Below are 21,820 nucleotides of genomic sequence, written 5' to 3'. Positions count from 1 at the left end.
ATTAAATAAATTCGTTTAGGATTAAGTAATTAATGCCTTTGAAAAAAAGAATAACTTAGTTTAGTTAGATAAAATTATTTTTATGTTTATTAAATTATTTTTAATTCGTAAACGGGTCATATCGGGTCATATCAGGTCACCACGGGTTGACCCGAAATCGACCGGTTTTCTTTTCGGGTTCATCGGGTCCAACCCGATTCTGACCCGAATTCCCGAAACCTCAACCCAAACCCATTAATTTCGTGTTAGGTTCGTGTCGTGTCGAAAATTGCCACCCCTAGTTGCGGTGATACATTTGCGCCGACAAATTTGAGCGACGATCCGGGCTTTGATCGAGCCGTACCGTTCCTGATTTGTCTCGCGCCTTCAGATCCTCCTTCACGCTTCGACAAGAAGCAAAATATTAAGCAATCGTTCCGACGGAGCTAAATTACTACAGGATAAAGAACGAATAGGAAATTTGGATTTCGAAACAAAAAAGAGAGGGGTGCAACACGAGGACTTCCCAGGGGGTCACCCATCCTAGTACTACTCTCGCCCAAGCACGCTTAACTTCGGAGTTCTGATGGGATCCGGTGCATTAGTGCTGGTATGATCGCACCCGCCATGTTCCTTTCGCGTTATTCTTTTAAACTACCCCGTCCTGCGAAGCAGTGTGGCTTTTCTAGACCGAAATTCATTTTAAGCGTCAATTCAAGCATTTTCCTCTTATCCTTTTATTTATTTACTTTATATATTTTTTTGTTATTGATTTGCACCCTGTTTTTTTCCCTCATCCCGCAACTCTAAATTATCATGAAATCAATCCTTCACGCTTGCAGTTAGGGGTGGCAATTCGGGTCCAAATCAGGTTGGCGGGTCGGGTTCGGGTCAACAGACCCGCCAGAAAATCTGTTGACCCGAACCCCGACCCGCCAACCCGTGACGGGTCAGGTATGCTGACCCGAACCCGAAAATTTCAGGTTTACGGGGCGGCGGGTCGACCCGAAATGACCCGAAACTTAATTTTAATTTATTAATTTATCACTGTAATTTCTAATAAAATCAATTTCTCACAAAACTAATTACATAATCAAGTAATAAAAATTTAAATAAATGATTCCAAATCAAATCTAAAATAAATTAAACACCGTAAAAGTGTTTTATCCCAAGCAAAATATAAAATAAATTAAAACAATACAAAAGTGAAAAATAATATAATATATTATTTGTCCAAGTATAATAATTTCAACTTCACACAAATTAAATAAATTCGTTTAGGATTAAGTAATTAATGCCTTTGAAAAAAAGAATAACTTAGTTTAGTTAGATAAAATTATTTTTATGTTTATTAAATTATTTTTAATTCGTAAACGGGTCATATCGGGTCATATCAGGTCACCACGGGTTGACCCGAAATCGACCGGTTTTCTTTTCGGGTTCATCGGGTCCAACCCGATTCTGACCCGAATTCCCGAAACCTCAACCCAAACCCATTAATTTCGTGTTAGGTTCGTGTCGTGTCGAAAATTGCCACCCCTAGTTGCGGTGATACATTTGCGCCGACAAATTTGAGCGACGATCCGGGCTTTGATCGAGCCGTACCGTTCCTGATTTGTCTCGCGCCTTCAGATCCTCCTTCACGCTTCGACAAGAAGCAAAATATTAAGCAATCGTTCCGACGGAGCTAAATTACTACAGGATAAAGAACGAATAGGAAATTTGGATTTCGAAACAAAAAAGAGAGGGGTGCAACACGAGGACTTCCCAGGGGGTCACCCATCCTAGTACTACTCTCGCCCAAGCACGCTTAACTTCGGAGTTCTGATGGGATCCGGTGCATTAGTGCTGGTATGATCGCACCCGCCATGTTCCTTTCGCGTTATTCTTTTAAACTACCCCGTCCTGCGAAGCAGTGTGGCTTTTCTAGACCGAAATTCATTTTAAGCGTCAATTCAAGCATTTTCCTCTTATCCTTTTATTTATTTACTTTATATATTTTTTTGTTATTGATTTGCACCCTGTTTTTTTCCCTCATCCCGCAACTCTAAATTATCATGAAATCAATCCTTCACGCTTGCAGTTAGGGGTGGCAATTCGGGTCCAAATCAGGTTGGCGGGTCGGGTTCGGGTCAACAGACCCGCCAGAAAATCTGTTGACCCGAACCCCGACCCGCCAACCCGTGACGGGTCAGGTATGCTGACCCGAACCCGAAAATTTCAGGTTTACGGGGCGGCGGGTCGACCCGAAATGACCCGAAACTTAATTTTAATTTATTAATTTATCACTGTAATTTCTAATAAAATCAATTTCTCACAAAACTAATTACATAATCAAGTAATAAAAATTTAAATAAATGATTCCAAATCAAATCTAAAATAAATTAAACACCGTAAAAGTGTTTTATCCCAAGCAAAATATAAAATAAATTAAAACAATACAAAAGTGAAAAATAATATAATATATTATTTGTCCAAGTATAATAATTTCAACTTCACACAAATTAAATAAATTCGTTTAGGATTAAGTAATTAATGCCTTTGAAAAAAAGAATAACTTAGTTTAGTTAGATAAAATTATTTTTATGTTTATTAAATTATTTTTAATTCGTAAACGGGTCATATCGGGTCATATCAGGTCACCACGGGTTGACCCGAAATCGACCGGTTTTCTTTTCGGGTTCATCGGGTCCAACCCGATTCTGACCCGAATTCCCGAAACCTCAACCCAAACCCATTAATTTCGTGTTAGGTTCGTGTCGTGTCGAAAATTGCCACCCCTAGTTGCGGTGATACATTTGCGCCGACAAATTTGAGCGACGATCCGGGCTTTGATCGAGCCGTACCGTTCCTGATTTGTCTCGCGCCTTCAGATCCTCCTTCACGCTTCGACAAGAAGCAAAATATTAAGCAATCGTTCCGACGGAGCTAAATTACTACAGGATAAAGAACGAATAGGAAATTTGGATTTCGAAACAAAAAAGAGAGGGGTGCAACACGAGGACTTCCCAGGGGGTCACCCATCCTAGTACTACTCTCGCCCAAGCACGCTTAACTTCGGAGTTCTGATGGGATCCGGTGCATTAGTGCTGGTATGATCGCACCCGCCATGTTCCTTTCGCGTTATTCTTTTAAACTACCCCGTCCTGCGAAGCAGTGTGGCTTTTCTAGACCGAAATTCATTTTAAGCGTCAATTCAAGCATTTTCCTCTTATCCTTTTATTTATTTACTTTATATTTTTTTTTGTTATTGATTTGCACCCTGTTTTTTTCCCTCATCCCGCAACTCTAAATTATCATGAAATCAATCCTTCACGCTTGCAGTTAGGGGTGGCAATTCGGGTCCAAATCAGGTTGGCGGGTCGGGTTCGGGTCAACAGACCCGCCAGAAAATCTGTTGACCCGAACCCCGACCCGCCAACCCGTGACGGGTCAGGTATGCTGACCCGAACCCGAAAATTTCAGGTTTACGGGGCGGCGGGTCGACCCGAAATGACCCGAAACTTAATTTTAATTTATTAATTTATCACTGTAATTTCTAATAAAATCAATTTCTCACAAAACTAATTACATAATCAAGTAATAAAAATTTAAATAAATGATTCCAAATCAAATCTAAAATAAATTAAACACCGTAAAAGTGTTTTATCCCAAGCAAAATATAAAATAAATTAAAACAATACAAAAGTGAAAAATAATATAATATATTATTTGTCCAAGTATAATAATTTCAACTTCACACAAATTAAATAAATTCGTTTAGGATTAAGTAATTAATGCCTTTGAAAAAAAGAATAACTTAGTTTAGTTAGATAAAATTATTTTTATGTTTATTAAATTATTTTTAATTCGTAAACGGGTCATATCGGGTCATATCAGGTCACCACGGGTTGACCCGAAATCGACCGGTTTTCTTTTCGGGTTCATCGGGTCCAACCCGATTCTGACCCGAATTCCCGAAACCTCAACCCAAACCCATTAATTTCGTGTTAGGTTCGTGTCGTGTCGAAAATTGCCACCCCTAGTTGCGGTGATACATTTGCGCCGACAAATTTGAGCGACGATCCGGGCTTTGATCGAGCCGTACCGTTCCTGATTTGTCTCGCGCCTTCAGATCCTCCTTCACGCTTCGACAAGAAGCAAAATATTAAGCAATCGTTCCGACGGAGCTAAATTACTACAGGATAAAGAACGAATAGGAAATTTGGATTTCGAAACAAAAAAGAGAGGGGTGCAACACGAGGACTTCCCAGGGGGTCACCCATCCTAGTACTACTCTCGCCCAAGCACGCTTAACTTCGGAGTTCTGATGGGATCCGGTGCATTAGTGCTGGTATGATCGCACCCGCCATGTTCCTTTCGCGTTATTCTTTTAAACTACCCCGTCCTGCGAAGCAGTGTGGCTTTTCTAGACCGAAATTCATTTTAAGCGTCAATTCAAGCATTTTCCTCTTATCCTTTTATTTATTTACTTTATATTTTTTTTTGTTATTGATTTGCACCCTGTTTTTTTCCCTCATCCCGCAACTCTAAATTATCATGAAATCAATCCTTCACGCTTGCAGTTAGGGGTGGCAATTCGGGTCCAAATCAGGTTGGCGGGTCGGGTTCGGGTCAACAGACCCGCCAGAAAATCTGTTGACCCGAACCCCGACCCGCCAACCCGTGACGGGTCAGGTATGCTGACCCGAACCCGAAAATTTCAGGTTTACGGGGCGGCGGGTCGACCCGAAATGACCCGAAACTTAATTTTAATTTATTAATTTATCACTGTAATTTCTAATAAAATCAATTTCTCACAAAACTAATTACATAATCAAGTAATAAAAATTTAAATAAATGATTCCAAATCAAATCTAAAATAAATTAAACACCGTAAAAGTGTTTTATCCCAAGCAAAATATAAAATAAATTAAAACAATACAAAAGTGAAAAATAATATAATATATTATTTGTCCAAGTATAATAATTTCAACTTCACACAAATTAAATAAATTCGTTTAGGATTAAGTAATTAATGCCTTTGAAAAAAAGAATAACTTAGTTTAGTTAGATAAAATTATTTTTATGTTTATTAAATTATTTTTAATTCGTAAACGGGTCATATCGGGTCATATCAGGTCACCACGGGTTGACCCGAAATCGACCGGTTTTCTTTTCGGGTTCATCGGGTCCAACCCGATTCTGACCCGAATTCCCGAAACCTCAACCCAAACCCATTAATTTCGTGTTAGGTTCGTGTCGTGTCGAAAATTGCCACCCCTAGTTGCGGTGATACATTTGCGCCGACAAATTTGAGCGACGATCCGGGCTTTGATCGAGCCGTACCGTTCCTGATTTGTCTCGCGCCTTCAGATCCTCCTTCACGCTTCGACAAGAAGCAAAATATTAAGCAATCGTTCCGACGGAGCTAAATTACTACAGGATAAAGAACGAATAGGAAATTTGGATTTCGAAACAAAAAAGAGAGGGGTGCAACACGAGGACTTCCCAGGGGGTCACCCATCCTAGTACTACTCTCGCCCAAGCACGCTTAACTTCGGAGTTCTGATGGGATCCGGTGCATTAGTGCTGGTATGATCGCACCCGCCATGTTCCTTTCGCGTTATTCTTTTAAACTACCCCGTCCTGCGAAGCAGTGTGGCTTTTCTAGACCGAAATTCATTTTAAGCGTCAATTCAAGCATTTTCCTCTTATCCTTTTATTTATTTACTTTATATTTTTTTTTGTTATTGATTTGCACCCTGTTTTTTTCCCTCATCCCGCAACTCTAAATTATCATGAAATCAATCCTTCACGCTTGCAGTTAGGGGTGGCAATTCGGGTCCAAATCAGGTTGGCGGGTCGGGTTCGGGTCAACAGACCCGCCAGAAAATCTGTTGACCCGAACCCCGACCCGCCAACCCGTGACGGGTCAGGTATGCTGACCCGAACCCGAAAATTTCAGGTTTACGGGGCGGCGGGTCGACCCGAAATGACCCGAAACTTAATTTTAATTTATTAATTTATCACTGTAATTTCTAATAAAATCAATTTCTCACAAAACTAATTACATAATCAAGTAATAAAAATTTAAATAAATGATTCCAAATCAAATCTAAAATAAATTAAACACCGTAAAAGTGTTTTATCCCAAGCAAAATATAAAATAAATTAAAACAATACAAAAGTGAAAAATAATATAATATATTATTTGTCCAAGTATAATAATTTCAACTTCACACAAATTAAATAAATTCGTTTAGGATTAAGTAATTAATGCCTTTGAAAAAAAGAATAACTTAGTTTAGTTAGATAAAATTATTTTTATGTTTATTAAATTATTTTTAATTCGTAAACGGGTCATATCGGGTCATATCAGGTCACCACGGGTTGACCCGAAATCGACCGGTTTTCTTTTCGGGTTCATCGGGTCCAACCCGATTCTGACCCGAATTCCCGAAACCTCAACCCAAACCCATTGATTTCGTGTTAGGTTCGTGTCGTGTCGAAAATTGCCACCCCTAGTTGCGGTGATACATTTGCGCCGACAAATTTGAGCGACGATCCGGGCTTTGATCGAGCCGTACCGTTCCTGATTTGTCTCGCGCCTTCAGATCCTCCTTCACGCTTCGACAAGAAGCAAAATATTAAGCAATCGTTCCGACGGAGCTAAATTACTACAGGATAAAGAACGAATAGGAAATTTGGATTTCGAAACAAAAAAGAGAGGGGTGCAACACGAGGACTTCCCAGGGGGTCACCCATCCTAGTACTACTCTCGCCCAAGCACGCTTAACTTCGGAGTTCTGATGGGATCCGGTGCATTAGTGCTGGTATGATCGCACCCGCCATGTTCCTTTCGCGTTATTCTTTTAAACTACCCCGTCCTGCGAAGCAGTGTGGCTTTTCTAGACCGAAATTCATTTTAAGCGTCAATTCAAGCATTTTCCTCTTATCCTTTTATTTATTTACTTTATATATTTTTTTGTTATTGATTTGCACCCTGTTTTTTTCCCTCATCCCGCAACTCTAAATTATCATGAAATCAATCCTTCACGCTTGCAGTTAGGGGTGGCAATTCGGGTCCAAATCAGGTTGGCGGGTCGGGTTCGGGTCAACAGACCCGCCAGAAAATCTGTTGACCCGAACCCCGACCCGCCAACCCGTGACGGGTCAGGTATGCTGACCCGAACCCGAAAATTTCAGGTTTACGGGGCGGCGGGTCGACCCGAAATGACCCGAAACTTAATTTTAATTTATTAATTTATCACTGTAATTTCTAATAAAATCAATTTCTCACAAAACTAATTACATAATCAAGTAATAAAAATTTAAATAAATGATTCCAAATCAAATCTAAAATAAATTAAACACCGTAAAAGTGTTTTATCCCAAGCAAAATATAAAATAAATTAAAACAATACAAAAGTGAAAAATAATATAATATATTATTTGTCCAAGTATAATAATTTCAACTTCACACAAATTAAATAAATTCGTTTAGGATTAAGTAATTAATGCCTTTGAAAAAAAGAATAACTTAGTTTAGTTAGATAAAATTATTTTTATGTTTATTAAATTATTTTTAATTCGTAAACGGGTCATATCAGGTCACCACGGGTTGACCCGAAATCGACCGGTTTTCTTTTCGGGTTCATCGGGTCCAACCCGATTCTGACCCGAATTCCCGAAACCTCAACCCAAACCCATTGATTTCGTGTTAGGTTCGTGTCGTGTCGAAAATTGCCACCCCTAGTTGCGGTGATACATTTGCGCCGACAAATTTGAGCGACGATCCGGGCTTTGATCGAGCCGTACCGTTCCTGATTTGTCTCGCGCCTTCAGATCCTCCTTCACGCTTCGACAAGAAGCAAAATATTAAGCAATCGTTCCGACGGAGCTAAATTACTACAGGATAAAGAACGAATAGGAAATTTGGATTTCGAAACAAAAAAGAGAGGGGTGCAACACGAGGACTTCCCAGGGGGTCACCCATCCTAGTACTACTCTCGCCCAAGCACGCTTAACTTCGGAGTTCTGATGGGATCCGGTGCATTAGTGCTGGTATGATCGCACCCGCCATGTTCCTTTCGCGTTATTCTTTTAAACTACCCCGTCCTGCGAAGCAGTGTGGCTTTTCTAGACCGAAATTCATTTTAAGCGTCAATTCAAGCATTTTCCTCTTATCCTTTTATTTATTTACTTTATATTTTTTTTTGTTATTGATTTGCACCCTGTTTTTTTCCCTCATCCCGCAACTCTAAATTATCATGAAATCAATCCTTCACGCTTGCAGTTAGGGGTGGCAATTCGGGTCCAAATCAGGTTGGCGGGTCGGGTTCGGGTCAACAGACCCGCCAGAAAATCTGTTGACCCGAACCCCGACCCGCCAACCCGTGACGGGTCAGGTATGCTGACCCGAACCCGAAAATTTCAGGTTTACGGGGCGGCGGGTCGACCCGAAATGACCCGAAACTTAATTTTAATTTATTAATTTATCACTGTAATTTCTAATAAAATCAATTTCTCACAAAACTAATTACATAATCAAGTAATAAAAATTTAAATAAATGATTCCAAATCAAATCTAAAATAAATTAAACACCGTAAAAGTGTTTTATCCCAAGCAAAATATAAAATAAATTAAAACAATACAAAAGTGAAAAATAATATAATATATTATTTGTCCAAGTATAATAATTTCAACTTCACACAAATTAAATAAATTCGTTTAGGATTAAGTAATTAATGCCTTTGAAAAAAAGAATAACTTAGTTTAGTTAGATAAAATTATTTTTATGTTTATTAAATTATTTTTAATTCGTAAACGGGTCATATCGGGTCATATCAGGTCACCACGGGTTGACCCGAAATCGACCGGTTTTCTTTTCGGGTTCATCGGGTCCAACCCGATTCTGACCCGAATTCCCGAAACCTCAACCCAAACTCATTAATTTCGTGTTAGGTTCGTGTCGTGTCGAAAATTGCCACCCCTAGTTGCGGTGATACATTTGCGCCGACAAATTTGAGCGACGATCCGGGCTTTGATCGAGCCGTACCGTTCCTGATTTGTCTCGCGCCTTCAGATCCTCCTTCACGCTTCGACAAGAAGCAAAATATTAAGCAATCGTTCCGACGGAGCTAAATTACTACAGGATAAAGAACGAATAGGAAATTTGGATTTCGAAACAAAAAAGAGAGGGGTGCAACACGAGGACTTCCCAGGGGGTCACCCATCCTAGTACTACTCTCGCCCAAGCACGCTTAACTTCGGAGTTCTGATGGGATCCGGTGCATTAGTGCTGGTATGATCGCACCCGCCATGTTCCTTTCGCGTTATTCTTTTAAACTACCCCGTCCTGCGAAGCAGTGTGGCTTTTCTAGACCGAAATTCATTTTAAGCGTCAATTCAAGCATTTTCCTCTTATCCTTTTATTTATTTACTTTATATTTTTTTTTGTTATTGATTTGCACCCTGTTTTTTTCCCTCATCCCGCAACTCTAAATTATCATGAAATCAATCCTTCACGCTTGCAGTTAGGGGTGGCAATTCGGGTCCAAATCAGGTTGGCGGGTCGGGTTCGGGTCAACAGACCCGCCAGAAAATCTGTTGACCCGAACCCCGACCCGCCAACCCGTGACGGGTCAGGTATGCTGACCCGAACCCGAAAATTTCAGGTTTACGGGGCGGCGGGTCGACCCGAAATGACCCGAAACTTAATTTTAATTTATTAATTTATCACTGTAATTTCTAATAAAATCAATTTCTCACAAAACTAATTACATAATCAAGTAATAAAAATTTAAATAAATGATTCCAAATCAAATCTAAAATAAATTAAACACCGTAAAAGTGTTTTATCCCAAGCAAAATATAAAATAAATTAAAACAATACAAAAGTGAAAAATAATATAATATATTATTTGTCCAAGTATAATAATTTCAACTTCACACAAATTAAATAAATTCGTTTAGGATTAAGTAATTAATGCCTTTGAAAAAAAGAATAACTTAGTTTAGTTAGATAAAATTATTTTTATGTTTATTAAATTATTTTTAATTCGTAAACGGGTCATATCGGGTCATATCAGGTCACCACGGGTTGACCCGAAATCGACCGGTTTTCTTTTCGGGTTCATCGGGTCCAACCCGATTCTGACCCGAATTCCCGAAACCTCAACCCAAACCCATTAATTTCGTGTTAGGTTCGTGTCGTGTCGAAAATTGCCACCCCTAGTTGCGGTGAAACATTTGCGCCGACAAATTTGAGCGACGATCCGGGCTTTGATCGAGCCGTACCGTTCCTGATTTGTCTCGCGCCTTCAGATCCTCCTTCACGCTTCGACAAGAAGCAAAATATTAAGCAATCGTTCCGACGGAGCTAAATTACTACAGGATAAAGAACGAATAGGAAATTTGGATTTCGAAACAAAAAAGAGAGGGGTGCAACACGAGGACTTCCCAGGGGGTCACCCATCCTAGTACTACTCTCGCCCAAGCACGCTTAACTTCGGAGTTCTGATGGGATCCGGTGCATTAGTGCTGGTATGATCGCACCCGCCATGTTCCTTTCGCGTTATTCTTTTAAACTACCCCGTCCTGCGAAGCAGTGTGGCTTTTCTAGACCGAAATTCATTTTAAGCGTCAATTCAAGCATTTTCCTCTTATCCTTTTATTTATTTACTTTATATTTTTTTTTGTTATTGATTTGCACCCTGTTTTTTTCCCTCATCCCGCAACTCTAAATTATCATGAAATCAATCCTTCACGCTTGCAGTTAGGGGTGGCAATTCGGGTCCAAATCAGGTTGGCGGGTCGGGTTCGGGTCAACAGACCCGCCAGAAAATCTGTTGACCCGAACCCCGACCCGCCAACCCGTGACGGGTCAGGTATGCTGACCCGAACCCGAAAATTTCAGGTTTACGGGGCGGCGGGTCGACCCGAAATGACCCGAAACTTAATTTTAATTTATTAATTTATCACTGTAATTTCTAATAAAATCAATTTCTCACAAAACTAATTACATAATCAAGTAATAAAAATTTAAATAAATGATTCCAAATCAAATCTAAAATAAATTAAACACCGTAAAAGTGTTTTATCCCAAGCAAAATATAAAATAAATTAAAACAATACAAAAGTGAAAAATAATATAATATATTATTTGTCCAAGTATAATAATTTCAACTTCACACAAATTAAATAAATTCGTTTAGGATTAAGTAATTAATGCCTTTGAAAAAAAGAATAACTTAGTTTAGTTAGATAAAATTATTTTTATGTTTATTAAATTATTTTTAATTCGTAAACGGGTCATATCGGGTCATATCAGGTCACCACGGGTTGACCCGAAATCGACCGGTTTTCTTTTCGGGTTCATCGGGTCCAACCCGATTCTGACCCGAATTCCCGAAACCTCAACCCAAACCCATTAATTTCGTGTTAGGTTCGTGTCGTGTCGAAAATTGCCACCCCTAGTTGCGGTGATACATTTGCGCCGACAAATTTGAGCGACGATCCGGGCTTTGATCGAGCCGTACCGTTCCTGATTTGTCTCGCGCCTTCAGATCCTCCTTCACGCTTCGACAAGAAGCAAAATATTAAGCAATCGTTCCGACGGAGCTAAATTACTACAGGATAAAGAACGAATAGGAAATTTGGATTTCGAAACAAAAAAGAGAGGGGTGCAACACGAGGACTTCCCAGGGGGTCACCCATCCTAGTACTACTCTCGCCCAAGCACGCTTAACTTCGGAGTTCTGATGGGATCCGGTGCATTAGTGCTGGTATGATCGCACCCGCCATGTTCCTTTCGCGTTATTCTTTTAAACTACCCCGTCCTGCGAAGCAGTGTGGCTTTTCTAGACCGAAATTCATTTTAAGCGTCAATTCAAGCATTTTCCTCTTATCCTTTTATTTATTTACTTTATATTTTTTTTTGTTATTGATTTGCACCCTGTTTTTTTCCCTCATCCCGCAACTCTAAATTATCATGAAATCAATCCTTCACGCTTGCAGTTAGGGGTGGCAATTCGGGTCCAAATCAGGTTGGCGGGTCGGGTTCGGGTCAACAGACCCGCCAGAAAATCTGTTGACCCGAACCCCGACCCGCCAACCCGTGACGGGTCAGGTATGCTGACCCGAACCCGAAAATTTCAGGTTTACGGGGCGGCGGGTCGACCCGAAATGACCCGAAACTTAATTTTAATTTATTAATTTATCACTGTAATTTCTAATAAAATCAATTTCTCACAAAACTAATTACATAATCAAGTAATAAAAATTTAAATAAATGATTCCAAATCAAATCTAAAATAAATTAAACACCGTAAAAGTGTTTTATCCCAAGCAAAATATAAAATAAATTAAAACAATACAAAAGTGAAAAATAATATAATATATTATTTGTCCAAGTATAATAATTTCAACTTCACACAAATTAAATAAATTCGTTTAGGATTAAGTAATTAATGCCTTTGAAAAAAAGAATAACTTAGTTTAGTTAGATAAAATTATTTTTATGTTTATTAAATTATTTTTAATTCGTAAACGGGTCATATCGGGTCATATCAGGTCACCACGGGTTGACCCGAAATCGACCGGTTTTCTTTTCGGGTTCATCGGGTCCAACCCGATTCTGACCCGAATTCCCGAAACCTCAACCCAAACCCATTAATTTCGTGTTAGGTTCGTGTCGTGTCGAAAATTGCCACCCCTAGTTGCGGTGATACATTTGCGCCGACAAATTTGAGCGACGATCCGGGCTTTGATCGAGCCGTACCGTTCCTGATTTGTCTCGCGCCTTCAGATCCTCCTTCACGCTTCGACAAGAAGCAAAATATTAAGCAATCGTTCCGACGGAGCTAAATTACTACAGGATAAAGAACGAATAGGAAATTTGGATTTCGAAACAAAAAAGAGAGGGGTGCAACACGAGGACTTCCCAGGGGGTCACCCATCGTAGTACTACTCTCGCCCAAGCACGCTTAACTTCGGAGTTCTGATGGGATCCGGTGCATTAGTGCTGGTATGATCGCACCCGCCATGTTCCTTTCGCGTTATTCTTTTAAACTACCCCGTCCTGCGAAGCAGTGTGGCTTTTCTAGACCGAAATTCATTTTAAGCGTCAATTCAAGCATTTTCCTCTTATCCTTTTATTTATTTACTTTATATTTTTTTTTGTTATTGATTTGCACCCTGTTTTTTTCCCTCATCCCGCAACTCTAAATTATCATGAAATCAATCCTTCACGCTTGCAGTTAGGGGTGGCAATTCGGGTCCAAATCAGGTTGGCGGGTCGGGTTCGGGTCAACAGACCCGCCAGAAAATCTGTTGACCCGAACCCCGACCCGCCAACCCGTGACGGGTCAGGTATGCTGACCCGAACCCGAAAATTTCAGGTTTACGGGGCGGCGGGTCGACCCGAAATGACCCGAAACTTAATTTTAATTTATTAATTTATCACTGTAATTTCTAATAAAATCAATTTCTCACAAAACTAATTACATAATCAAGTAATAAAAATTTAAATAAATGATTCCAAATCAAATCTAAAATAAATTAAACACCGTAAAAGTGTTTTATCCCAAGCAAAATATAAAATAAATTAAAACAATACAAAAGTGAAAAATAATATAATATATTATTTGTCCAAGTATAATAATTTCAACTTCACACAAATTAAATAAATTCGTTTAGGATTAAGTAATTAATGCCTTTGAAAAAAAGAATAACTTAGTTTAGTTAGATAAAATTATTTTTATGTTTATTAAATTATTTTTAATTCGTAAACGGGTCATATCGGGTCATATCAGGTCACCACGGGTTGACCCGAAATCGACCGGTTTTCTTTTCGGGTTCATCGGGTCCAACCCGATTCTGACCCGAATTCCCGAAACCTCAACCCAAACCCATTAATTTCGTGTTAGGTTCGTGTCGTGTCGAAAATTGCCACCCCTAGTTGCGGTGATACATTTGCGCCGACAAATTTGAGCGACGATCCGGGCTTTGATCGAGCCGTACCGTTCCTGATTTGTCTCGCGCCTTCAGATCCTCCTTCACGCTTCGACAAGAAGCAAAATATTAAGCAATCGTTCCGACGGAGCTAAATTACTACAGGATAAAGAACGAATAGGAAATTTGGATTTCGAAACAAAAAAGAGAGGGGTGCAACACGAGGACTTCCCAGGGGGTCACCCATCCTAGTACTACTCTCGCCCAAGCACGCTTAACTTCGGAGTTCTGATGGGATCCGGTGCATTAGTGCTGGTATGATCGCACCCGCCATGTTCCTTTCGCGTTATTCTTTTAAACTACCCCGTCCTGCGAATCAGTGTGGCTTTTCTAGACCGAAATTCATTTTAAGCGTCAATTCAAGCATTTTCCTCTTATCCTTTTATTTATTTACTTTATATTTTTTTTTGTTATTGATTTGCACCCTGTTTTTTTCCCTCATCCCGCAACTCTAAATTATTATGAAATCAATCCTTCACGCTTGCAGTTAGGGGTGGCAATTCGGGTCCAAATCAGGTTGGCGGGTCGGGTTCGGGTCAACAGACCCGCCAGAAAATCTGTTGACCCGAACCCCGACCCGCCAACCCGTGACGGGTCAGGTATGCTGACCCGAACCCGAAAATTTCAGGTTTACGGGGCGGCGGGTCGACCCGAAATGACCCGAAACTTAATTTTAATTTATTAATTTATCACTGTAATTTCTAATAAAATCAATTTCTCACAAAACTAATTACATAATCAAGTAATAAAAATTTAAATAAATGATTCCAAATCAAATCTAAAATAAATTAAACACCGTAAAAGTGTTTTATCCCAAGCAAAATATAAAATAAATTAAAACAATACAAAAGTGAAAAATAATATAATATATTATTTGTCCAAGTATAATAATTTCAACTTCACACAAATTAAATAAATTCGTTTAGGATTAAGTAATTAATGCCTTTGAAAAAAAGAATAACTTAGTTTAGTTAGATAAAATTATTTTTATGTTTATTAAATTATTTTTAATTCGTAAACGGGTCATATCGGGTCATATCAGGTCACCACGGGTTGACCCGAAATCGACCGGTTTTCTTTTCGGGTTCATCGGGTCCAACCCGATTCTGACCCGAATTCCCGAAACCTCAACCCAAACCCATTAATTTCGTGTTAGGTTCGTGTCGTGTCGAAAATTGCCACCCCTAGTTGCGGTGATACATTTGCGCCGACAAATTTGAGCGACGATCCGGGCTTTGATCGAGCCGTACCGTTCCTGATTTGTCTCGCGCCTTCAGATCCTCCTTCACGCTTCGACAAGAAGCAAAATATTAAGCAATCGTTCCGACGGAGCTAAATTACTACAGGATAAAGAACGAATAGGAAATTTGGATTTCGAAACAAAAAAGAGAGGGGTGCAACACGAGGACTTCCCAGGGGGTCACCCATCCTAGTACTACTCTCGCCCAAGCACGCTTAACTTCGGAGTTCTGATGGGATCCGGTGCATTAGTGCTGGTATGATCGCACCCGCCATGTTCCTTTCGCGTTATTCTTTTAAACTACCCCGTCCTGCGAAGCAGTGTGGCTTTTCTAGACCGAAATTCATTTTAAGCGTCAATTCAAGCATTTTCCTCTTATCCTTTTATTTATTTACTTTATATTTTTTTTTGTTATTGATTTGCACCCTGTTTTTTTCCCTCATCCCGCAACTCTAAATTATCATGAAATCAATCCTTCACGCTTGCAGTTAGGGGTGGCAATTCGGGTCCAAATCAGGTTGGCGGGTCGGGTTCGGGTCAACAGACCCGCCAGAAAATCTGTTGACCCGAACCCCGACCCGCCAACCCGTGACGGGTCAGGTATGCTGACCCGAACCCGAAAATTTCAGGTTTACGGGGCGGCGGGTCGACCCGAAATGACCCGAAACTTAATTTTAATTTATTAATTTATCACTGTAATTTCTAATAAAATCAATTTCTCACAAAACTAATTACATAATCAAGTAATAAAAATTTAAATAAATGATTCCAAATCAAATCTAAAATAAATTAAACACCGTAAAAGTGTTTTATCCCAAGCAAAATATAAAATAAATTAAAACAATACAAAAGTGAAAAATAATATAATATATTATTTGTCCAAGTATAATAATTTCAACTTCACACAAATTAAATAAATTCGTTTAGGATTAAGTAATTAATGCCTTTGAAAAAAAGAATAACTTATTTTAGTTAGATAAAATTATTTTTATGTTTATTAAATTATTTTTAATTCGTAAACGGGTCATATCGGGTCATATCAGGTCACCACGGGTTGACCCGAAATCGACCGGTTTTCTTTTCGGGTTCATCGGGTCCAACCCGATTCTGACCCGAATTCCCGAAACCTCAACCCAAACCCATTAATTTCGTGTTAGGTTCGTGTCGTGTCGAAAATTGCCACCCCTAGTTGCGGTGAAACATTTGCGCCGACAAATTTGAGCGACGATCCGGGCTTTGATCGAGCCGTACCGTTCCTGATTTGTCTCGCGCCTTCAGATCCTCCTTCACGCTTCGACAAGAAGCAAAATATTAAGCAATCGTTCCGACGGAGCTAAATTACTACAGGATAAAGAACGAATAGGAAATTTGGATTTCGAAACAAAAAAGAGAGGGGTGCAACACGAGGACTTCCCAGGGGGTCACCCATCCTAGTACTACTCTCGCCCAAGCACGCTTAACTTCGGAGTTCTGATGGGATCCGGTGCATTAGTGCTGGTATGATCGCACCCGCCATGTTCCTTTCGCGTTATTCTTTTAAACTACCCCGTCCTGCGAAGCAGTGTGGCTTTTCTAGACCGAAATTCATTTTAAGCGTCAATTCAAGCATTTTCCTCTTATCCTTTTATTTATTTACTTTATATATTTTTTTGTTATTGATTTGCACCCTGTTTTTTTCCCTCATCCCGCAACTCTAAATTATCATGAAATCAATCCTTCACGCTTGCAGTTAGGGGTGGCAATTCGGGTCCAAATCAGGTTGGCGGGTCGGGTTCGGGTCAACAGACCCGCCAGAAAATCTGTTGACCCGAACCCCGACCCGCCAACCCGTGACGGGTCAGGTATGCTGACCCGAACCCGAAAATTTCAGGTTTACGGGGCGGCGGGTCGACCCGAAATGACCCGAAACTTAATTTTAATTTATTAATTTATCACTGTAATTTCTAATAAAATCAATTTCTCACAAAACTAATTACATAATCAAGTAATAAAAATTTAAATAAATGATTCCAAATCAAATCTAAAATAAATTAAACACCGTAAAAGTGTTTTATCCCAAGCAAAATATAAAATAAATTAAAACAATACAAAAGTGAAAAATAATATAATATATTATTTGTCCAAGTATAATAATTTCAACTTCACACAAATTAAATAAATTCGTTTAGGATTAAGTAATTAATGCCTTTGAAAAAAAGAATAACTTAGTTTAGTTAGATAAAATTATTTTTATGTTTATTAAATTATTTTTAATTCGTAAACGGGTCATATCGGGTCATATCAGGTCACCACGGGTTGACCCGAAATCGACCGGTTTTCTTTTCGGGTTCATCGGGTCCAACCCGATTCTGACCCGAATTCCCGAAACCTCAACCCAAACCCATTAATTTCGTGTTAGATTCGTGTCGTGTCGAAAATTGCCACCCCTAGTTGCGGTGATACATTTGCGCCGACAAATTTGAGCGACGATCCGGGCTTTGATCGAGCCGTACCGTTCCTGATTTGTCTCGCGCCTTCAGATCCTCCTTCACGCTTCGACAAGAAGCAAAATATTAAGCAATCGTTCCGACGGAGCTAAATTACTACAGGATAAAGAACGAATAGGAAATTTGGATTTCGAAACAAAAAAGAGAGGGGTGCAACACGAGGACTTCCCAGGGGGTCACCCATCCTAGTACTACTCTCGCCCAAGCACGCTTAACTTCGGAGTTCTGATGGGATCCGGTGCATTAGTGCTGGTATGATCGCACCCGCCATGTTCCTTTCGCGTTATTCTTTTAAACTACCCCGTCCTGCGAAGCAGTGTGGCTTTTCTAGACCGAAATTCATTTTAAGCGTCAATTCAAGCATTTTCCTCTTATCCTTTTATTTATTTACTTTATATTTTTTTTTGTTATTGATTTGCACCCTGTTTTTTTCCCTCATCCCGCAACTCTAAATTATCATGAAATCAATCCTTCACGCTTGCAGTTAGGGGTGGCAATTCGGGTCCAAATCAGGTTGGCGGGTCGGGTTCGGGTCAACAGACCCGCCAGAAAATCTGTTGACCCGAACCCCGACCCGCCAACCCGTGACGGGTCAGGTATGCTGACCCGAACCCGAAAATTTCAGGTTTACGGGGCGGCGGGTCGACCCGAAATGACCCGAAACTTAATTTTAATTTATTAATTTATCACTGTAATTTCTAATAAAATCAATTTCTCACAAAACTAATTACATAATCAAGTAATAAAAATTTAAATAAATGATTCCAAATCAAATCTAAAATAAATTAAACACCGTAAAAGTGTTTTATCCCAAGCAAAATATAAAATAAATTAAAACAATACAAAAGTGAAAAATAATATAATATATTATTTGTCCAAGTATAATAATTTCAACTTCACACAAATTAAATAAATTCGTTTAGGATTAAGTAATTAATGCCTTTGAAAAAAAGAATAACTTAGTTTAGTTAGATAAAATTATTTTTATGTTTATTAAATTATTTTTAATTCGTAAACGGGTCATATCAGGTCACCACGGGTTGACCCGAAATCGACCGGTTTTCTTTTCGGGTTCATCGGGTCCAACCCGATTCTGACCCGAATTCCCGAAACCTCAACCCAAACCCATTGATTTCGTGTTAGGTTCGTGTCGTGTCGAAAATTGCCACCCCTAGTTGCGGTGATACATTTGCGCCGACAAATTTGAGCGACGATCCGGGCTTTGATCGAGCCGTACCGTTCCTGATTTGTCTCGCGCCTTCAGATCCTCCTTCACGCTTCGACAAGAAGCAAAATATTAAGCAATCGTTCCGACGGAGCTAAATTACTACAGGATAAAGAACGAATAGGAAATTTGGATTTCGAAACAAAAAAGAGAGGGGTGCAACACGAGGACTTCCCAGGGGGTCACCCATCCTAGTACTACTCTCGCCCAAGCACGCTTAACTTCGGAGTTCTGATGGGATCCGGTGCATTAGTGCTGGTATGATCGCACCCGCCATGTTCCTTTCGCGTTATTCTTTTAAACTACCCCGTCCTGCGAAGCAGTGTGGCTTTTCTAGACCGAAATTCATTTTAAGCGTCAATTCAAGCATTTTCCTCTTATCCTTTTATTTATTTACTTTATATTTTTTTTTGTTATTGATTTGCACCCTGGTTTTTTCCCTCATCCCGCAACTCTAAATTATCATGAAATCAATCCTTCACGCTTGCAGTTAGGGGTGGCAATTCGGGTCCAAATCAGGTTGGCGGGTCGGGTTCGGGTCAACAGACCCGCCAGAAAATCTGTTGACCCGAACCCCGACCCGCCAACCCGTGACGGGTCAGGTATGCTGACCCGAACCCGAAAATTTCAGGTTTACGGGGCGGCGGGTCGACCCGAAATGACCCGAAACTTAATTTTAATTTATTAATTTATCACTGTAATTTCTAATAAAATCAATTTCTCACAAAACTAATTACATAATCAAGTAATAAAAATTTAAATAAATGATTCCAAATCAAATCTAAAATAAATTAAACACCGTAAAAGTGTTTTATCCCAAGCAAAATATAAAATAAATTAAAACAATACAAAAGTGAAAAATAATATAATATATTATTTGTCCAAGTATAATAATTTCAACTTCACACAAATTAAATAAATTCGTTTAGGATTAAGTAATTAATGCCTTTGAAAAAAAGAATAACTTAGTTTAGTTAGATAAAATTATTTTTATGTTTATTAAATTATTTTTAATTCGTAAACGGGTCATATCGGGTCATATCAGGTCACCACGGGTTGACCCGAAATCGACCGGTTTTCTTTTCGGGTTCATCGGGTCCAACCCGATTCTGACCCGAATTCCCGAAACCTCAACCCAAACCCATTAATTTCGTGTTAGGTTCGTGTCGTGTCGAAAATTGCCACCCCTAGTTGCGGTGATACATTTGCGCCGACAAATTTGAGCGACGATCCGGGCTTTGATCGAGCCGTACCGTTCCTGATTTGTCTCGCGCCTTCAGATCCTCCTTCACGCTTCGACAAGAAGCAAAATATTAAGCAATCGTTCCGACGGAGCTAAATTACTACAGGATAAAGAACGAATAGGAAATTTGGATTTCGAAACAAAAAAGAGAGGGGTGCAACACGAGGACTTCCCAGGGGGTCACCCATCCTAGTACTACTCTCGCCCAAGCACGCTTAACTTCGGAGTTCTGATGGGATCCGGTGCATTAGTGCTGGTATGATCGCACCCGCCATGTTCCTTTCGCGTTATTCTTTTAAACTACCCCGTCCTGCGAAGCAGTGTGGCTTTTCTAGACCGAAATTCATTTTAAGCGTCAATTCAAGCATTTTCCTCTTATCCTTTTATTTATTTACTTTATATTTTTTTTTGTTATTGATTTGCACCCTGTTTTTTTCCCTCATCCCGCAACTCTAAATTATCATGAAATCAATCCTTCACGCTTGCAGTTAGGGGTGGCAATTCGGGTCCAAATCAGGTTGGCGGGTCGGGTTCGGGTCAACAGACCCGCCAGAAAATCTGTTGACCCGAACCCCGACCCGCCAACCCGTGACGGGTCAGGTATGCTGACCCGAACCCGAAAATTTCAGGTTTACGGGGCGGCGGGTCGACCCGAAATGACCCGAAACTTAATTTTAATTTATTAATTTATCACTGTAATTTCTAATAAAATCAATTTCTCACAAAACTAATTACATAATCAAGTAATAAAAATTTAAATAAATGATTCCAAATCAAATCTAAAATAAATTAAACACCGTAAAAGTGTTTTATCCCAAGCAAAATATAAAATAAATTAAAACAATACAAAAGTGAAAAATAATATAATATATTATTTGTCCAAGTATAATAATTTCAACTTCACACAAATTAAATAAATTCGTTTAGGATTAAGTAATTAATGCCTTTGAAAAAAAGAATAACTTAGTTTAGTTAGATAAAATTATTTTTATGTTTATTAAATTATTTTTAATTCGTAAACGGGTCATATCGGGTCATATCAGGTCACCACGGGTTGACCCGAAATCGACCGGTTTTCTTTTCGGGTTCATCGGGTCCAACCCGATTCTGACCCGAATTCCCGAAACCTCAACCCAAACCCATTAATTTCGTGTTAGGTTCGTGTCGTGTCGAAAATTGCCACCCCTAGTTGCGGTGATACATTTGCGCCGACAAATTTGAGCGACGATCCGGGCTTTGATCGAGCCGTACCGTTCCTGATTTGTCTCGCGCCTTCAGATCCTCCTTCACGCTTCGACAAGAAGCAAAATATTAAGCAATCGTTCCGACGGAGCTAAATTACTACAGGATAAAGAACGAATAGGAAATTTGGATTTCGAAACAAAAAAGAGAGGGGTGCAACACGAGGACTTCCCAGGGGGTCACCCATCCTAGTACTACTCTCGCCCAAGCACGCTTAACTTCGGAGTTCTGATGGGATCCGGTGCATTAGTGCTGGTATGATCGCACCCGCCATGTTCCTTTCGCGTTATTCTTTTAAACTACCCCGTCCTGCGAAGCAGTGTGGCTTTTCTAGACCGAAATTCATTTTAAGCGTCAATTCAAGCATTTTCCTCTTATCATTTTATTTATTTACTTTATATTTTTTTTT

At 39.5% G+C, this 21,820-nt stretch overlaps 18 non-coding genes across 18 annotated transcripts; all 18 read right to left on the bottom strand.

Moving 5' to 3' along the window:
- Window positions 1-484: 484 nt before the first annotated feature.
- LOC140029107 (5S ribosomal RNA) lies at window positions 485-603 on the bottom strand. Its single transcript, XR_011833010.1, has one exon. It is a non-coding gene; the product is annotated as a 5S ribosomal RNA (ribosomal RNA).
- A 1,122-nt stretch (window positions 604-1,725) lies between these two features.
- Window positions 1,726-1,844, bottom strand: LOC140029106 (5S ribosomal RNA). Its single transcript, XR_011833009.1, has one exon. It is a non-coding gene; the product is annotated as a 5S ribosomal RNA (ribosomal RNA).
- A 1,122-nt stretch (window positions 1,845-2,966) lies between these two features.
- Window positions 2,967-3,085, bottom strand: LOC140029105 (5S ribosomal RNA). The gene has a single exon (XR_011833008.1). It is a non-coding gene; the product is annotated as a 5S ribosomal RNA (ribosomal RNA).
- Window positions 3,086-4,207: 1,122 nt separating this feature from the next.
- LOC140029104 (5S ribosomal RNA) lies at window positions 4,208-4,326 on the bottom strand. The gene has a single exon (XR_011833007.1). It is a non-coding gene; the product is annotated as a 5S ribosomal RNA (ribosomal RNA).
- A 1,122-nt stretch (window positions 4,327-5,448) lies between these two features.
- On the bottom strand, window positions 5,449-5,567 carry LOC140029103 (5S ribosomal RNA). The gene has a single exon (XR_011833006.1). It is a non-coding gene; the product is annotated as a 5S ribosomal RNA (ribosomal RNA).
- A 1,122-nt stretch (window positions 5,568-6,689) lies between these two features.
- Window positions 6,690-6,808, bottom strand: LOC140029102 (5S ribosomal RNA). The gene has a single exon (XR_011833005.1). It is a non-coding gene; the product is annotated as a 5S ribosomal RNA (ribosomal RNA).
- Window positions 6,809-7,920: 1,112 nt separating this feature from the next.
- On the bottom strand, window positions 7,921-8,039 carry LOC140029101 (5S ribosomal RNA). Its single transcript, XR_011833004.1, has one exon. It is a non-coding gene; the product is annotated as a 5S ribosomal RNA (ribosomal RNA).
- A 1,122-nt stretch (window positions 8,040-9,161) lies between these two features.
- LOC140029100 (5S ribosomal RNA) lies at window positions 9,162-9,280 on the bottom strand. The gene has a single exon (XR_011833003.1). It is a non-coding gene; the product is annotated as a 5S ribosomal RNA (ribosomal RNA).
- A 1,122-nt stretch (window positions 9,281-10,402) lies between these two features.
- Window positions 10,403-10,521, bottom strand: LOC140029099 (5S ribosomal RNA). The gene has a single exon (XR_011833002.1). It is a non-coding gene; the product is annotated as a 5S ribosomal RNA (ribosomal RNA).
- A 1,122-nt stretch (window positions 10,522-11,643) lies between these two features.
- On the bottom strand, window positions 11,644-11,762 carry LOC140029098 (5S ribosomal RNA). Its single transcript, XR_011833001.1, has one exon. It is a non-coding gene; the product is annotated as a 5S ribosomal RNA (ribosomal RNA).
- A 1,122-nt stretch (window positions 11,763-12,884) lies between these two features.
- LOC140029891 (5S ribosomal RNA) lies at window positions 12,885-13,003 on the bottom strand. The gene has a single exon (XR_011833806.1). It is a non-coding gene; the product is annotated as a 5S ribosomal RNA (ribosomal RNA).
- A 1,122-nt stretch (window positions 13,004-14,125) lies between these two features.
- Window positions 14,126-14,244, bottom strand: LOC140029096 (5S ribosomal RNA). The gene has a single exon (XR_011832999.1). It is a non-coding gene; the product is annotated as a 5S ribosomal RNA (ribosomal RNA).
- Window positions 14,245-15,366: 1,122 nt separating this feature from the next.
- On the bottom strand, window positions 15,367-15,485 carry LOC140029095 (5S ribosomal RNA). The gene has a single exon (XR_011832998.1). It is a non-coding gene; the product is annotated as a 5S ribosomal RNA (ribosomal RNA).
- Window positions 15,486-16,607: 1,122 nt separating this feature from the next.
- Window positions 16,608-16,726, bottom strand: LOC140029094 (5S ribosomal RNA). Its single transcript, XR_011832997.1, has one exon. It is a non-coding gene; the product is annotated as a 5S ribosomal RNA (ribosomal RNA).
- A 1,122-nt stretch (window positions 16,727-17,848) lies between these two features.
- Window positions 17,849-17,967, bottom strand: LOC140029093 (5S ribosomal RNA). Its single transcript, XR_011832996.1, has one exon. It is a non-coding gene; the product is annotated as a 5S ribosomal RNA (ribosomal RNA).
- Window positions 17,968-19,079: 1,112 nt separating this feature from the next.
- Window positions 19,080-19,198, bottom strand: LOC140029092 (5S ribosomal RNA). Its single transcript, XR_011832995.1, has one exon. It is a non-coding gene; the product is annotated as a 5S ribosomal RNA (ribosomal RNA).
- A 1,122-nt stretch (window positions 19,199-20,320) lies between these two features.
- On the bottom strand, window positions 20,321-20,439 carry LOC140029091 (5S ribosomal RNA). The gene has a single exon (XR_011832994.1). It is a non-coding gene; the product is annotated as a 5S ribosomal RNA (ribosomal RNA).
- Window positions 20,440-21,561: 1,122 nt separating this feature from the next.
- LOC140029090 (5S ribosomal RNA) lies at window positions 21,562-21,680 on the bottom strand. Its single transcript, XR_011832993.1, has one exon. It is a non-coding gene; the product is annotated as a 5S ribosomal RNA (ribosomal RNA).
- Between the last annotated feature and the right edge of the window lie 140 nt (window positions 21,681-21,820).

Source organism: Coffea arabica, chromosome 11e (genome assembly GCF_036785885.1).
Source record: "Coffea arabica cultivar ET-39 chromosome 11e, Coffea Arabica ET-39 HiFi, whole genome shotgun sequence".
Lineage (NCBI taxonomy): Eukaryota > Viridiplantae > Streptophyta > Magnoliopsida > Gentianales > Rubiaceae > Coffea > Coffea arabica.
The sequence above is the reverse complement of the archived record's forward strand: the minus strand, read 5'-3'. Positions and strand labels throughout refer to the sequence as shown.